Raw genomic sequence first — 17,261 nt, forward strand, 5'->3', positions numbered from 1 at the left:
TTATCAATAGAGAGCCAGTAGATCGCCAGGTCCATAGTCTATAAATAGTTCCCCATCTATATTGGGGTTATATAAAATACTCTATATCAAAAAATACACATCAACTTCCTCTAGATAATAGTAGAGCGAAAGATATGATAATAGACTACGAAGATATATGCAAAAGCTCTAATCAAGAATGGTCCATATTATGATTAGATATTCTCCAGAATCTGCATGTACCTTATCATGAAGGGAACATACCAAGATGTATAACGGAGACCCCAACGACTTGGGTAGATCGCAGCGTATGGCACTTATCAATAGGAATATTAGTCCCCATGTAAAAATATCATAAAGAATAATCTCAAGGGTCACTGCAGTTTTAGCAACCAAACCAAATCGTATCCCCTCACACGTTTCTTTAAGTTATATGGTCATGTTCAATCACTGCAGCCAATATAAGACTGTCAGAATATTCTCAAAGTGCCAAGCGTCGCAACCGAAGGGTGAAAAAGATGAGAAACCCTCGGGAGTGGGAAGGAACTGACAAGATGTCTGACACTGGGCTCTGTCGTGGGGAGCACAAGGCCATGCTGGGAAATGGCCAACAACAGACACCAGGACTACACAGTCAGCCATCTTGCCATTGCTGTCACACCCCCTCACAGGGAAGCAGAGTCAAGAGGGAGGAAGTATGGGCATGCTGGGAAGGGGGTGTAGCCAAGAGTATGATGGGAGTCGCAGTCACAGACAATTTACACCCACCCACATGGCCCAGCAAGCTCACACTGAACCATACTCACCTCACTGGGAGTGGGAAGGGACTGACAAGATGTCTGACACTGGGCTCTGTCGTGGGGAGCACAAGGCCATGCTGGGAAATGGCCAACAACAAACACCAGGACTACACAGTCAGCCATCTTGCCATTGCTGTCACACCCCCTCACAGGGAAGCAGAGTCAAGAGGGAGGAAGTATGGGCTTGCTGGGATGGGGGTGTAGCCAAGAGTATGATGGGAGTCACAGTCACAGACAATCTACACCCACCCACATGGCCCAGCAAGCTCACACTAAACTATACTCGCCTCACAGGGAGTGGGAAGGGACTGACAAGATGTCTGACACTGGGCTCTGTCATGGGGAGCACAAGGCCATGCTGGGAAATGGCCAACAACAATATCAAACTCTGTCCGTGACAAGCAGGGAAAAAGCAGTGTACATGCAGGCATCTGTTTGAAAAGTAGAAAATGTCATGTTTGTGAACCATCGAAGCATGTAGAAACATAACTCACATTGTGTGTCTCTTCCAAACACAGGTGGTGCTGGGCACCCAGCACCAAATGATGAGGATACCCAGTCCCAGACTCTGGCGGACACTGAGCTCTCTGGTCTGACTCTCTCTCTGTCCTCTTCGGGTGACGACGACCAACCTGGCCCCTCCTGTGTGAGCCATCATGCAGCACAAGCAGCATCAACATCTGCACCCCCTGTACCCACGCCTACAGCATCTGGACACCGACAGGGCACCCCGCCAACACAGACAGACCAAGGCCAATCAACACCCACAGCACAGGGACACAGGACCCCCCGGAAGCTACAGCAAACACCACCAGCAACACCACACAAGGGGTCCCAGTGTCACCTGTGTGTCCCGCCGCTGGTCCTGCCCGTGTGGAGAGTGGTGCTGGGAGGGGTGGGAGGCACAGGCCGTGCCTTGCAGAGGGGTTTGGACTGCATGATGACCCCCACCTGGCACGCATCTTAGACATGTAACACAAGCAGGTCGCCCACCATGCCCGCATGGAGGCCAAGTGGGATGACATTACTGCGGTGCATCGGGACATACTCCAATGCCTCTGCCAGATCAACACCAACCTGTCCACACCCCCCTGCGTGGCTACAACATCTGTCGCAACACCATCTGCCAGTGCCACAGGGAGGGAGGAGGACTCTGGTGGAGAGTCCCCTGCACCGCAGAGGCCTGCACATGAGGATCCCCCCCCCCCCCGGAAGAAGAGGGGTCATCCGAAGAAGGACATGTGAGAGGCAGATGACCCAGCACATCCCCCAGGGCCTCTAAACCTGTTCTGGACAATGTCCTTTGTGCACAACCCGTTCACCTTGTCCACTCGCACACAACTCGCCCACATGACATGGAGGGTTGATGTTGGGCCAATGTAGCAGATGACTGTGGACTTTACTCGGGACATTTCATCTACCAGCACTTCCAACTCCAATGTGAACTTTGGATTTCCAAACCAATGTACAGCACCTACCATCCTGTGCACTTCCCTCACACATGTTTGTAAATAAACTCACCAGTACACCATAATTGCCTCTGTTGTGATTCCAACTTGTCATGTTCAGGGACATGTCGATCTGCTACACAACACAGTGCATGCCAAATACTGCAACAATGTGACCAACGTAAGGTGAGTCATGGTGATGTGACACATGTGAGGAGACACACCACTATGGCAACACAAAACATACTCACCATGGCCATGTTACTCATCACACACATTGATGTTGACCTGAAACGCATTGGCATGCACAGACACATCACCAACCCCAGTCAGTGGTAACAGGTCCACAGGTGAGGTAAGCAGATGTCACTCAGATGTGGGAAGACAGACAACACACATGTGAAAGCGTAGCACAGGTTCATTACACATCAGCAACACATTTATTCCACAATAGTTGCACGGTAATTCTACGTAACAGTGGATACACGCTCTCAATGTGTTGGAGAATGGAAGTCCAGGGATGTATGGTACATCAGTTGATGGGAATTGTCAACTTCCACACTGGTGTTGGCTTCTGGGTGTTGGGGGTCAGTGTTGACCACACAACAGACAAAGTACCCTGTGAAGGACAGACACAAGACACAGTCAAAAGCACAGAAGAACAGGAGAGAAATGCAATACACATGCACAAAACATGTTGCAAGACACCTACACAAACACTAGTTAGCAGTACTACCCTATTGTGAGTACACACCACCTGAATGGACACATCAAAGCACGCATCCAGTCAAGTGGCAAACAGACACACTCTGACAGCAACAGAGCTGGCACAACACATTCCAGGCTACCTCCATACATTCACATAACAACCCTGGAAACTCACATTCAGGTGAAGAAGTTGTTGATGAGCTGTGAGCGGACGTCACCCTCATCCTCATCATCACTGGCATCTTGGCCCAGGCCGGGATCCTCCACAGGTGCCGGAGGTTTGTCATCGTCATCCTGGATGAGAGGCACCTCCTTCCGCACTGCCATGTTGTGTAGCATGCATCTGACAAGGATTATTTTGCACACCTTTGCAGGTTCATATGGGAGGCCCCCCTCGGTCTTGTCCAAGCTGCGAAAGCGGCTTTTCAGGAGGCCGAATGTCCGCTCAATCACCCTCCTGCACCGACCATGCGCCTCATTGTATCGCAGCTCAGCTGGTGTCACAGGGTTCCTGAGGGGTGTCAGCAACCACGGCATGTTGGGGTATCTGGAGTCACCTACACACACAAAAATGAACAAGTAGCTGAGTTTTGTAGGAGTGCAGAATACAACATTGACAAACACACACAATGAGAAACAGTCAGTACACACCGACAAGCCAGGCATGATGAGCTGGCATCTGTGACATCAGCGTTGCAATGCGACTACTCCTCATAATGAAGGCATTGTGCACAGAACCAGGGAACTGTGCACACATATGTGTGATCGACATGTCAGCAAGACAGACCACCAGAGCATTGATCGAATGGTAGTGCTTCCTGTTACGGTATACCTGCTCATGTGCCTGTGGTGGTATCAGGGCAACATGTGTCCCATCAATAGATCAGATGACGTTCGGCATCCTCCCCAGTGTATAAAAGGCATCCTTTATTTCAGGGAGTTCAGCTGGGCTCGGGAACTTGATATACAGGTCTAGGAAATGCAACATCCCCTCCAAGACATCGCATAGCACCCGACTAAACATCGTTTGCGACATCCCACTAACAGTAGCCACAGTGTACTGGAAGGTACCAGTAGCAAAGAAATGCAGGGATGCCATCACCTTCACCTCTGGGGTCAGTGCTGTAGGGTATGTCTGGCCAGGTAGCAGATGTGGCGCCAACTGCTCCGCAATCAGTGGCCTGGTGAAGCGGTACCGTCTGATGCAGTCGCGTTCCTGCATGGTTGCAAGGTCTGGGAACGGCTGATGGACAGCTGGTGCCCTGCAGTACAGAGATGCACAAAGGAAGATTGTCAGTTCATCCACCCATGTGGCCATGACCACGATCAATATCACATGCTAGATCATGACATTACACAATGTACTGAGGTGTGTGCTGTTGGGCATGGACACATATGTCACCTACATGACCACCACCTCACATCTCAATTCCACATGTCCACATGAGTCTCATGTAGTGCAATGGCCAATCATCTGGCTGTGTCACCCAACCTATGTGCTGCTGCAACGTTCCAAACACACACCACTGTGACAAGTGAGGCCTCATGTCTCCCAGGCATCACAGATCTTTGCCATGCAGAAACCCAGAGTCAATGTATTGCCACATCGACACAGCAATGGACATGGCGTATCACGTACACACCACAAGGCAAGCGTAAGTCCCACAGGTAGTGGCCACTGTTGTTCCTGCCTGCCCTACATGTACGTCTCTTAGACACACACTACATCAGGGGTGATGCATATACCACATGGATGTGGAGACTGTCACCCATTGGGCACATTTGATCAGACACATCTGAGACACAACATGCACACAGACTGTGGGTGCACATCAGTATTGTGGCTACAGGTCTCACTGTGACATACATGCCATCACCCCCAGGCCTCAGGGTGTATGTGACATGTCCTAAACATATCCAACCTGACACTGTGTCCGTGACTCATGCCCATTACTGTACAATTGCACATCACAGTGGTAATGTGCACAACACACAAAGGATTCTGCCCCCATGTACACGTGCACAGCCTGGGAGTGCCAGCCAAAAAAACAGATGTGGCCCCCCACAAACACCCAGGGAATGCAGCCGTACATGCCATGGGACACTGTGTGGCCAATGCTGTAGTGTGGTAAGTGTGCACAGGTGTCCCTGGCCAGTAAATGCGTGTTGCATCCGTATAATAGTCACACAAATGAGGTCCGACGCGGGTGACAATGCGTACGCATTGCACGGGTCATGACCGAGCCGTGCGTACGCTTTGTCATTGAATGCAATGAGGTCCGACACGGGTGACAATGCGTACACATTGCACGGGTCATGACTGAGCTGTGCGTACGCATTGTCATTGAATGCAATGAGGTCCGACCCGGGTGACAATGTGTACGCATTGCACGGATCATGACCGAGCCATGCATACGCTTTGTCATTGAATGCAATGAGGTCCGACGCGGGTGACTATCATGCATATGCGTTGGACAGGCATGGTCCGAGACAGGCGTACGCCTTGGCCATTGAATCGTATGGAGACGGGTGCATGTGTATATTCAAAATACGCGTTGTACACTCAGTTGAACGAGCCGGGCGCACCCATTGGCTCCAGACTGTCATGGAGACGGATGCAGATTCAAAACTTGCACGAGTTGTGCACTGGAAATTCAGTTGGATGCCTACAACAATGTTGCAATTTCAAGTGTTCCATGAAGGTGAAGATTTGAACGATACGGAAGGCGTGTCCGAGTCGTACATTTAAATGGATTGGCCAGATTTATAGAATGCAACCGTGTTGGACCTATCACTTGGGACACATGGCACAGAGTCTGCCTCTGCAGCACAGATATAAGGCTGGCTGGCCCCCAGGGAGCTCACTTGCTTGCACTACATGCTACTGGACCACATCCCTGCTACCACTGCTGCTGTCTCTGCATCGTCTAGCTCCTGCTATGGCACGTACTCTGGAGAGGGCCCAAGCCTTCACTAAGGAGGAGAACCAGGTCCTGCTGGACGGGCTCCTTCCACAGTACAGCAAGCTCTATGGGAAAACAGGGGAGCAGGTGAGTGCGTAGTCCACTGCCTTCCTAATTATGCATGTTGTCTGACTAGCAGTACTAGCAGTGTGTACACCAGTGGCAAGCATTCTCACTGACTCCTTTCATCCCCCAAAGTGTATAGGTACATGTAATGAATAGGTTTTCTGCTGCTAAAGTGCATTTGTGCAAGCTTAAACTATCCAAGCATTGTTAACATGTCAGACATGCAGGTGATTTTTCCTTCCCCATGGTTGCACTACCTGTGTAATTCATTTCCCTTTGTGATGATGACATGTATATCCAAATGTGTGCTGCACAAATCTGGGGCATGTGTGTTAATGTACTTTTCACTTTGTCATCCTTACAGGTTGATGCCCACCAAAAGCAGGAGATCTGGCTGACCATCGCCCAGGCTGTTCGTTCGGTGGGGGTCTACAAGCGACGGATCCGCAACTGCCAGAAGAGGTGGCAGGACATTCAGGGCTGGACCCGGAGGATAGCTAGAGCCCAGCTGAAGCTGTCACCTCCAAGCAGGAGGGGCGTACACCGGACCCTGACTCCCCACATGCTCCGGATACTGGCGGTGGTCTTCCCGGACCTGGAAAGGCAGCTGAAGGCCAGACAGCAGCAGGAAGGGGGTAAGTCCATGCCTGATCTGTGTACTATGTCTGACATGCTAATAGCAGTCTTTTGGCCTGGTCACACTTCCACATTACGTAGGTCTTGTAGTCCAATACTCATGTCCCTCAATTGTGTGATGCACCCTCCTCATCTGTTTCACAGGTGTGGCCCCTACAGTCTGTTGCTTGTGTCACTAGGGCACTGTGTCCCTGCAGTCAGCTATGCTTCAGCTCCCGGTCAGCATCTGTTCCCGTGACTCTGTTGTGTGTTCCAATTGCTGGTCTGACTCGCAACATGTGGCTGGGGTATTCCAAACCAACCCATGCAGCAGGGGACTCCAATTTTTGGGCTTCAGGAGTATGTATATCAAGTACGTCACACTTGCTTAGCCACCTGACTACTTTCCAGGGCCTAACACTGTTTCACGTAGACCTGGCCAGTCATGCCTCCTCAAGGGCATTTAGAAACTCTCTGTAATCCCACACCTGTGTATGAAATTGCAGGTTGTGCTTAGTGACATGTGCCCTCAGGTGTCTGCCTCTGTGTCATTAGGGTGTGGCTTGTTGTTATGTACAACTGGGGTGTCCATGATTCAGAGGGTCGGCATGACATCTGAGATGTGACTGTGAGAGACAAGACCTGTGTGACATATAGGTGTGTGATCATCTGACAGCGCAAAATGGTGCATGCAACTGTGTCCTTCATGCAGCTGGGTTACATGCATGGCAGACTGTGATGCGTTAATGTACAGGGATTTGTGTTTGCAGAGGCTCATATGTCTGATTTTCATGATGTGGGGTCTTCTGGGTCCTGGATATGTTGCCTGCATGGGATGGGCAACTGCGCCGGTCATCTGCAGAGTTAGCTTTACCCCTGAGCTAGGATTGTGAGTCAGTGCATATTGTTGTCTGGATGCCCTGGCCCTGTGACAGGAGACAGTGTTGACTGACTTTCAGGGCATCCCAGTGCCATAGCATTTAACTTGCTATGAGTGACCCTGGATTGTGTTCAAGTGTGCACCATGCACCCCATTGTGGCATTGCCCATCAGGACATGAGAACATCATAGTGTGTGTTGCTAGCATGCATCACAAGCATGTGAAATGAGTCTCTGCCCATCCCTTCATCCGGACACCTGTACTGAGTCAGTAGCAAGAGATGTGCTGTGTGTATAGTGACATAGTCCTACATGTTCACTTGCATGTACAACTAATGTGTGGGTGGTGCATGTTGGCACATTGGGGTGTTAGCATCCAACATACAACAGACATATGTGTGAAAGTCAAGGAGGGATATGTGTGCCATGGTTGATGTTGAGAATGACAATTGGCTTATTCTAAACAGTGTTGGCACTTTGAGCTGTGTTCAGCTGACAATGCCAGGGCTTGCCCTGTGATGTGATGTACTCACTGTGGTGTGTGCAGTCGGTGCAGGTGACTGATGTTGTTCTCTTACTTCCTATTCCTATCCAGATACATCCACGGCCACAGGAGGGGACAGCTCCACGGACCAGGAGGAGCACAGAGCCTTACAGGGACAGAGGGAGAGGAGTCGGGTGGACCCAGTGGCTCGGAGGGTGAGTGGAGCCACACAGAGGAGTCGTCAGCACCATCCCCCCCAGCTGAGGGCCACAGCAGCTCTGAGGATGACTCCCTTGTGGAGGCGGGTGTCAGCAGCCACCAAACCCCAGCTAGTGAGGCTGTCCCCACCACCGCCACCATCCTCCCATCGGCTCCCATCCCAGAGGTCCCTGTGGGCTCCCGTGTTCGTGAGCATGTCTTGTTTGTGACAGGCACCGCATCCCCTGCCCATGTGTCCCCTGCTGCCCTGAGTGAGGAGTCTGTGGACTTACTTAGACAGATCCATGTAGGGCAGCTGTCGATGCTAAAGGTCCTCCAGCAACACACAGGTCTGTTGACACAACTGGTGGAGGGCATTTCCTCGGGCATGTCTGCCCTACAGAGGAGCAATCAGTCTGTGGCCTCCTCCCTGATGGCAGCAGTGTCCCTCCTCCAACAGTCCTGCACCCCTCCTACCCCTGCACCACCAAAGATTCCTAGCAGCCTACCTGGCGCAAGCACACAAACACCCAAAGCAAGGTCTAGACATGCGCACAAGCAAGCGCAAGGGACTGATACCACACTCACAGGGGCTGGTTTGCAGACACACACACACAGACATCCACAACCACTCCGCAGTCCTCCGAGACCTCTCCCTCCCAGCCCCCTTCCCTTGCATCACCTGCAACCCCAACTCCCCAGAAGATCTTCCTCTGTGACCTTGGCCTCTTCCCTACCGACCCAGCAGATCCTGATTACAAGGGAAAGAGGAAGTCCCCACACACAGAGGGGAGTGCCCCTCACACCCAGACACCCTCCCCCAGGCGCAGTCAGACAGAGACCCCCACCCGCAAGTCCCTCCGGCGCCAGAAGAGCAAGACCCCCCCGCCACCACGCAGCTCCAAGGCAAAGTCTCCATCCTCCATCCCCCAGGCCACCACTCCAGAGGTTCCCCCGCCACTCCCTGCCCCGGGTTCACCCACTCACAGATACATCATCCCCAAAATGCTAAGGCCATCCCCCCTAGTACTTGCTCCTCCACACCTGGTCAGACGGTTGGTGCCACTGATGTGGGGGACGTGCCTCTCCTGCCCTGCCGACCTCACCTGCCCCCATTCTGCTCCCATGGATGTAGGCACTGCATTGGAGTCCACGACCGCCCTGTCTGACTTGGGCACTGCAGTGGTGACCCAATCCACTCCATCTGACCTGCCCACTGGAGTTGTGCCGGCACCCACCCCATCTGACTTGTGCCCCACAGTTGTGACAGCACCCGCCACTTCAGTCAGCTCCACTGCAGTTGCAAGTGTCTCGCCTGCATCCACCACCTCTTCACTACCTCCTTCTGCTGCACCCTGATCCTGTCCCTGCGGTGCCTGGCCTGCCCCCTTGTATGCCCCTCCGAGGGGATGACCCCGGTCCTTAGCAGTGCAGGCAAGCAAGGTGTGACAGTTGTCACTCTACTTCACTCCTTGGCATTCGGACATGGACTGGCCATTGGCCTTTTGTTTGAACAGAAGTTTAACTTTTAATATGCTGAATAAAGCTTTTTTCTTTATCCCTGTGAACTAGATTTAGCTGTATATTATGTTGATGATGTTTAACATGCCCTTGCACCTGTGATGCTTGGTTTCCAATGTTGAATACTGATGTGTTGCTGTGAGGTACTCCCTGTGGTCCATGAGATATGTATCCTATTCTGGTGGGTATCCATGTCATCCTTTGCAGCTACCTGGGTGTGTCAGGATCAACTATTTGTGGACATCTCTGTGAACAATTCATTTGCATGGTCACATATCTGGCTTGCACCCCTGCACATATGTTGTGCTTCCCATTGTCCAATTTGGCCATTCCACAGACTTTGTGCTCATCAACACTGGACCTACAGGTGTGGGCATCATTGCTATAGAAGGAACTGGGTCCTCTGTGCAACTTGCTAGACATATGTTTTGGGTATGTGCAGATGACTCACATACCCAGGCTATTGTGACCAGAGCCTTCATTGTGTGGTAACTGATGGCTGACTGACCAAGTGTTCTGCAGACATGAGTGAGACGTGCAGTGAATATGTTTGGCACAGCTGGGTACCCACAGGAGTTGGGTCCCCTCAAGTAAGTGTGTTGTCCAGTGACATGGCCTGGGCCCATGGTGTGTGTTGTATGATCATGTGTGTGTGTGTCCACATCCCTGTTCATACACAGACAGTGTTCCCTTGATAGGTTCCTGTTGTTGATGCTTGCTGAGTGGTACTGGGCTCATCCCACTACTTTTCCAATGTGCTACCAGATGTGTGGGTGCATGACACACTACTGTTAATTGGTGTATCGTTATTGGGATTTGTCAGTTCTGAGTGGTAATGATGTTGTCAGACACAGATGGGACACAATGAGGGTTCCCCAAGGCACCTGTTTATTTGCTAAATCATGTAGTTGCCCCTAGGTAGTACCTTTCAGTGATTGAGACATTTGTATGTGTGTGTGACTGCTCCCACTTGTCGGGTTCATGGGTGCGATGCTGGCAGGTGTCAGCATGTGTGCCTTGTGGTTCTCCTTGGCTTCTGCATTGTCCTGGGACTGTGGCAGGGATTCTGAAGGTTACGTGAGCTTTGAGGTCATGGCCATGTACAGACATACTGTGCAGTATGTCTGTCATTCCCCAGGGTTGTCAACTGTCCTTGTGTGATGTGTCTGTGCACCTTAGTTCCTCCCAACATTCCTGTGTTTGGCATGGGTGCATGTGCAATGTCACCTGTCCATGTGGGCTTCACAGATACACATTGTTGCAGTTCAGGGTGTGTGGTGTTGAGGGTGCACTGATTTAAATGTTTGCATGGATGGTCCCCTAGCTCCCGTTTGTCCATGGATGAGGGGCCATGCTGAGTGATTTGTGTTTGTGTATGTGTGATGTACGTTTGTGGCACAGGACACATGTCTGGGTTTCCCAGTTTGTACGACATCTGCCTTTGTCATCACAGTGGAGGTGTCATGCATGCTTGTGTCACCCCAATGTCTGGTCCCTGGGGGTAGTGGTGTTGTGTGTCAGTTTCTTGCTGTGTAAGATTGTGTTGATTCCAGCTTGTGTCACATGTGTCTGTTGTGCTCCCTCTCATCTCCCAATGCCTGATTGCCCACTGAGGGTGTCCCAATGATGGTTTACTTTTGTGTGGCACTGTGTCCACATCTGTGTCACTGTGGTTCAGCCCCCCTCATGTGTTGTGTAGTTGCCTGGGGATACTGTGACACACACACACATGCTGTGTCAGATGTGCAGTGTGAGGTTGCCTGTTTGTGTTTGTGCATCTGCACCAGTGCATTGGTATTGCTGTTGTGGGCCGTTGTCTGGATCGTGTTTCTGTGATTTTGCCTGCTGTCCCTGTGAGTAATATCACATCATTGTGCACATTCATCCGGGTTGTTAGGTGCCATTGCTGGCATGGAATGTGTGTTTGTGAGCTGACACCTACAGTCTACACATGTTGTTTTGATTAGTGTGTCTATTTTCGAGATGTGTGCATGCTTGGTGATGGTCACTTCTGCTCTTGTGTCATTGTACATTGTATGCATTGTCAGCCCCCATGTGTGGTGCTTGTCTGTACATGGCCGAGAGTGTGTTATGTTTTCACAGCACTGTTAGTCTCACCACATCTCTGTGGGAATGGGACACAACCACTAGTTTGCACCAGAAGTGTTTAATGTGTTGGGAGCAGGGATCATACATGCTGTTTGTTATTTGCAGCTTTGACCATGATGACACTTACCTTTTGGTCACTGTGATGAGGGGGGGTTTAGTCCCCATCACCACAATGCTCAACATCTGCTGCATTTTGGAAGCCCACACTTAACTTCTGTTCTACACAGTGAGGGGGTGTTCTTTTTACATTGCCACAGTGCTATGGTGATGCTTGCCTTGTGTATGTCACACTCATGTGTTGGTCACACATGTGCTGTTAGTTACATTGTATGTTCGAAGTCATAATCACTGTTGTGGGCATTTGTCACAGACTACACACTGTTGTCATGATGTTAGGGGGATGTATTTTGCTGACATACCTGATGGAGTATGCTGGATGTGTTGTGCATCACCCATCCTATGGGTAGGGGTGGCAGTAGTGATGGGCAACATTAGCCCTATGGCTGGGGGTGGCAGGGGTGATTGGCAACATAGGCCCACATGCATCAAAGCAAAAACTGGTCGCAAACAGGCAGATTCTCAGAATCTGCCCCTTTGCGACCGGTATTTTTGCATTTGGGATGATGCATCCCAAATGCAAAAATACCGGTCGCAATTTAAGTAATCTCTAAATTGCGATTACTTAAATTGCAATTGCATTTAAGGAATCTCAAATTGAGATTCCTTAAATGCAATGCATTAAAGGAAAAAAAATAGCGATTTCGCTAATAGGGGGAGCAAATTACCATCAAGTTGAACTCCATGGTAATTTGCAAAAACTTTGAAAAATGTACTAAAGTGCATTTTTCAAAGTTCCATTTTACAAACACACATGCCCTTGGGGCATGTGTGTGTGCAATATGTACTCATATGCAGATTTCAGGGGTGCAACAGGGTGTCCTTTTAACACCCTGGCACCCTTGAAATTGCATGAGCAATTTGCGATTCTCTAATTGAGAATCGCAAATTGAGAATGTCTTCCCATTCATTCCTATGGGCCTCTAGGCCCATAGGAATGAATGGGGAGGTATTCCTTAATTGCGACTCGCAATTTGTGAGTCGCAATTAAGGAATGTTTAGAAATCGCTATTTTTTAAGCGATTTCTACATGCATAGCCTTTTGCTATTCCTTATTAGCGAATCCTTATTTTTTGCTAATAAGGAATCGCAAATGGCATTGTTGATGCATGTGCCAGTTAGTCCCTTTGGGTGGGGGTGGCAGTAGTGATGGGCAACATAAGCCCTATAGCTGGGGTTGACAGTAGTGATGGACAACAGGTCCCCTATGGGTGGGGGTGGCAGTAGTGATGGGCAACAGGTCCCCTATTGGTGGGGTGGCCGTAGTGATGTGAACAGGTCCCCTATGAGTGGGGGTGGCAGTAGTGCTGGGCAACATATGCCCTATGGGTGGGGGTGGCAGTAGTGATGGGCAACAGGTCCCCTATGGGTGGGGCTGGCAGTAGTGATGGGCAACATAAGCCCTATGGCTGGGGGTGGCAGGGGTGATGGGCAACATAGTCCCTATGGGTGGGGGTGGTAGTAGTGATGGGCAACAGGTCCCCTATGGGTGTGGGTGGCAGGGGTGATGAGCAACATAGTCCCTATGGGTGGGGAGTGGCAATAGTGATGGGCAACAGGTCCCCTATGGGTGGGGGTGGCAGTAGTGATGGGCAACAGGTCCCCTATGAGTGGGGGTGTTAGTGGTGCTGGCCATGCGAACCCCTATGGTGGGCTGTTGTTAGTGGCCAGGTTGTGGATCCCCTGTGTGTGTGTGCCATTTTGCGGGTACGTGTTGGTTGTTTATGTGGTTTATGTGGTAGGTGTCTGAATTACCGCCTGCGCCGTCCCGAGCTGTTCCTGAGCAGATGTAGAATAGTGGTATGACATGCGCAATGGGATTCATGATGTGTTCGTCTCGGACACGCTGCTTGATGCTCCATCTCGTACCCGCTGCAAGCTGGTCCGTCTCGTAGCCGTGTATTGAGTTGTGGCGCGAATCGTAGCTGATATGCTTGTTTTCCGGATGTTGTGAAGTCCCGTACGTGGCGACCCGTCCGGCGCATAGGAAGTACGCATCGTACTTGTCATGGATACTTCTTCCGGGCGACTCGCTTCAGCGTTAGGAGTTACGGCTCGGATGGAGAATGGAGCTTCAATCACAGCCTATGTGTCGGTCGGGCTTTTGGCAGTTATGCGCATCGTACTTACTCTACAGGACGGACCGGCTCCGGGTACGTGTTGGTCGCATGGTAAGGCTACGGACAGCTGTCCGACCGGGTATCGGAATCGGCCCCTGTGTGTGAAGAAGCACAAAGGCTCCACCCCCCCTTAATATTAATTATATTTGCACACACCAACTTAACCTTGCACCAAAATAGCACATCACGCTACTCCCTGATTGGTGCTTCATCTCCGTCCAGACAGCGCTGATTTTCATCATACTCAGTTCGCCTATCAAAATGTATTTGGGATATCCAGCCATATCTCTCACACAGGCACTAGAAGGAACATACCATTACATTTGTACAGGTAAAGCGCACATTCATCCCTGGGCGTATATTGGTGCTGAAAACAGATGTTTATTGTTACACAACTCAGTGTTCTGGAGGAAGTGGGATAAGAAGTCAAGGGCAACTTTTCAAGCGATTTAGAGAAAGGAAAATCCTTTGGTAGATTGAAGTCACATGCAGAGACTAGGATAATCTTTGAAATATTGTATCTATGCTCTTCTTTAAGTAGGAAAAGCGGTTAAAATAAGTGATTTTGACCCCTAATTTATATTAGAGATAGGATGGAACACAATTTTTGCCATCTCTGCAAAATTATTATCATTACATTCCATTCACCAATATCAGTCTAAAGACCTTTCGAAGCCTTTCAGTGTTTAATTTCTTAAATGTAAGTGGCGATCCACAACCCTACCTGAGGAGGCACTGCGAGCCAGTGGAACCATGGTGACTCCCTGAAGCTGCAGCCTTGGCTACTTCTATATTCTGCTCAGAGAAAGAGAGTCCTACTTTTATTTTCCTTGGTAGATTACTTAAATGGAAAAAAGGCTGACAATGAACTAAAATAATGAAAGAACAGCAATGGCTGTCCTTCTTTTATTTCTATGGCAATTAAAGAAGTACCAATCTGCTGTTTCTTCTCAGCCTGAGGCAGTGCGTGAAGCGGGAAAGAGTCTTTATCCCAAAAATAAGTGCTGATGGTACCAACATGCAAACCTCGGCACAAATTAACTTCTGCTTGCTGTTGCTAACCAATAACTCCTCTGCTTTGATAGGTCACAATAAATGTACTTAATTGTGGAGCACTTGAGAGCCTAAATGAAGCCATTTGCACGGCTTTTTAGCAAGAGGAGGGATGTTTGTTATGAATTACTTGAACGTTTTGTAGTTTAATGTGTAAATACACGTATCAAAACATTATCTATTTATTGTAATTAAAAACATTCATTTATGTTGTCCGTACATTGTATGGTCCAAACCATGGCTACTGGAAATTACGAATAATGGTATCTACTAATGGTGTATCGTATTCCCATAGTGACTGAAAAGGCACTTGTTGCTGCATAGTTTACAAAGGCATTGTACAGAGTAGAACAATTGAATGTTAGGAGTTCCACAGAAGAAAGGGCCAATAATGGCTGGAGTGACCTTCTGCTCTAACGTTCCAAAAGTGTATCTTTTTATTTTTCCATATTAAATAGGGAACGACCTACCCTTAGAGGATGGATTTGGGCCTGTAACAATTGTGGGGTTTTGGGCCTGTAACAATTGTGGGGAGCCTTTAACAACCAGAATAGCTGTCAATAGCACTACTAACGTGTACGTAGTACGTTCACGAGGCCAATGTTTCCATTTTTTATCAGTCAGAGTGAAATAAGGCTGTAATATATGAGAATGATAATAATAAAGCAAAGCTTTGAAAACATTTCCAGGATTGCTTCCAAAAGGAGGTCAAGTAGATTTAGTTCCATAAAATACACTGAATCGAAACGCGCTGGTAACATGAAAGAGGATTTATTTTGTAAAAGCGAATTTATATTTGTAATTAAAAGGAACTCCCCATAAAAGTTTTATTTTTCATGAAGACAGTAAAAGTTACTTATCTTGTTCCGCCTCTGTCTTCTGGTTTTCTTCAGGTCTCCAGGAGTCACCCTGGTTCCACGCGAATGTCTGAAAGGGTTGTCGGACCATAAATCTGAGATTATCTCAGATTATTTCAAAGCTTTTAAACCATATGCCAGGCACAGAGTTAAGAATAGAAGTCTAGCGGACGCGACAACAGCATAGTAACAAGCATTTGCAATGCAATAGGTCTCGCATTTGAGAGAGTTTAAGCTATTGGCATTGTAAATGACAATGCCTTTTATTTACGTGTTTGGAAAACCTGCAAGCGGTGCATAAACATCCACTTTGTACTTATAGTAGTTGCTTACGAGAAGCAGGGCTGGCAGTAACTGCGCCTCTTTTACTGCGAGCCTTGCTTCTTATAAGCAAGAACAAAATGAGTGTTTTACGCATCGCTTGCAGGTTTTCACACCACATAAATAAAAGGCACTGTCAGTTACAAAATGCTGATAGCTCAAACTCTGCAAATACGAGACCTATTGCATTGCAAATGCTTTTTTATTTTCGCCCCTTGAGCACTGGAACTTCTCCTCGTGCAAGGAGAGTATCGGTACCCACGAGGGCCAGGCCTTGATGAAGGTGGTGCTCCACTCATTCTCTCGTACCTCAGTTGCACCTTCAACACGTTCCACACAGATTGAGATGGAAGCCTGGGCTGGCTGTCCTGGCAAAGAGCACCAGAAAAGCAGCTCTTGTCACTCACTAGGACACAGCAGTCTCCAGTGCTACTCTCAGTCATCAGAGCAGGAGTCTGGTTGCGGGGTGTTTACTTTACTCTTCGATATTGCATGGTGGGGTTAGAGAGGAGACTGTAAAACCTAATGTGTGGGGTTGGGGGGTGACATGCCCTGTTGAGGGCATTCGGCTTTTTAGCATGCTCCTGGTTTTAAATGACTGATAAGTCTTCGCCCATCAGCAAGTTAAAGTAAAGGCATTTACTTGAAAATAAATCCCAGCCCTCTCTACCAATCTTCTTATTAACTTCAAAAAAAGAAAAACATAAAAGGCAAAATAAATGTTTTAAAAACTTTTTACAGAACGGTGCATTTAAATCCCGCACATTCTTGTTTCGCATAGGAAACAAAACATAAACCTAATGTGATACGAGGCTCAAAGAAATGTATGACACTTTCTGAGAGCTCTGGATTTTGGCTAGCAGAGCTTTTACATTCTGGAACTTTTAGCCTCCTGAATGCAAAGCTTTGATAGCAAACATCAGAAACTGGTCAAACATACATGTTCCATAACATGGAGACACCTGAGAGCTACCAAATCCCTGTTTATATATTTTTGGGGTGTACACACATCATCCATATAAA

The sequence above is a fragment of the Triturus cristatus genome, chromosome 7, assembly GCF_964204655.1.
Source record: "Triturus cristatus chromosome 7, aTriCri1.1, whole genome shotgun sequence".
NCBI classification, from domain to species: Eukaryota; Metazoa; Chordata; class Amphibia; order Caudata; family Salamandridae; genus Triturus; species Triturus cristatus.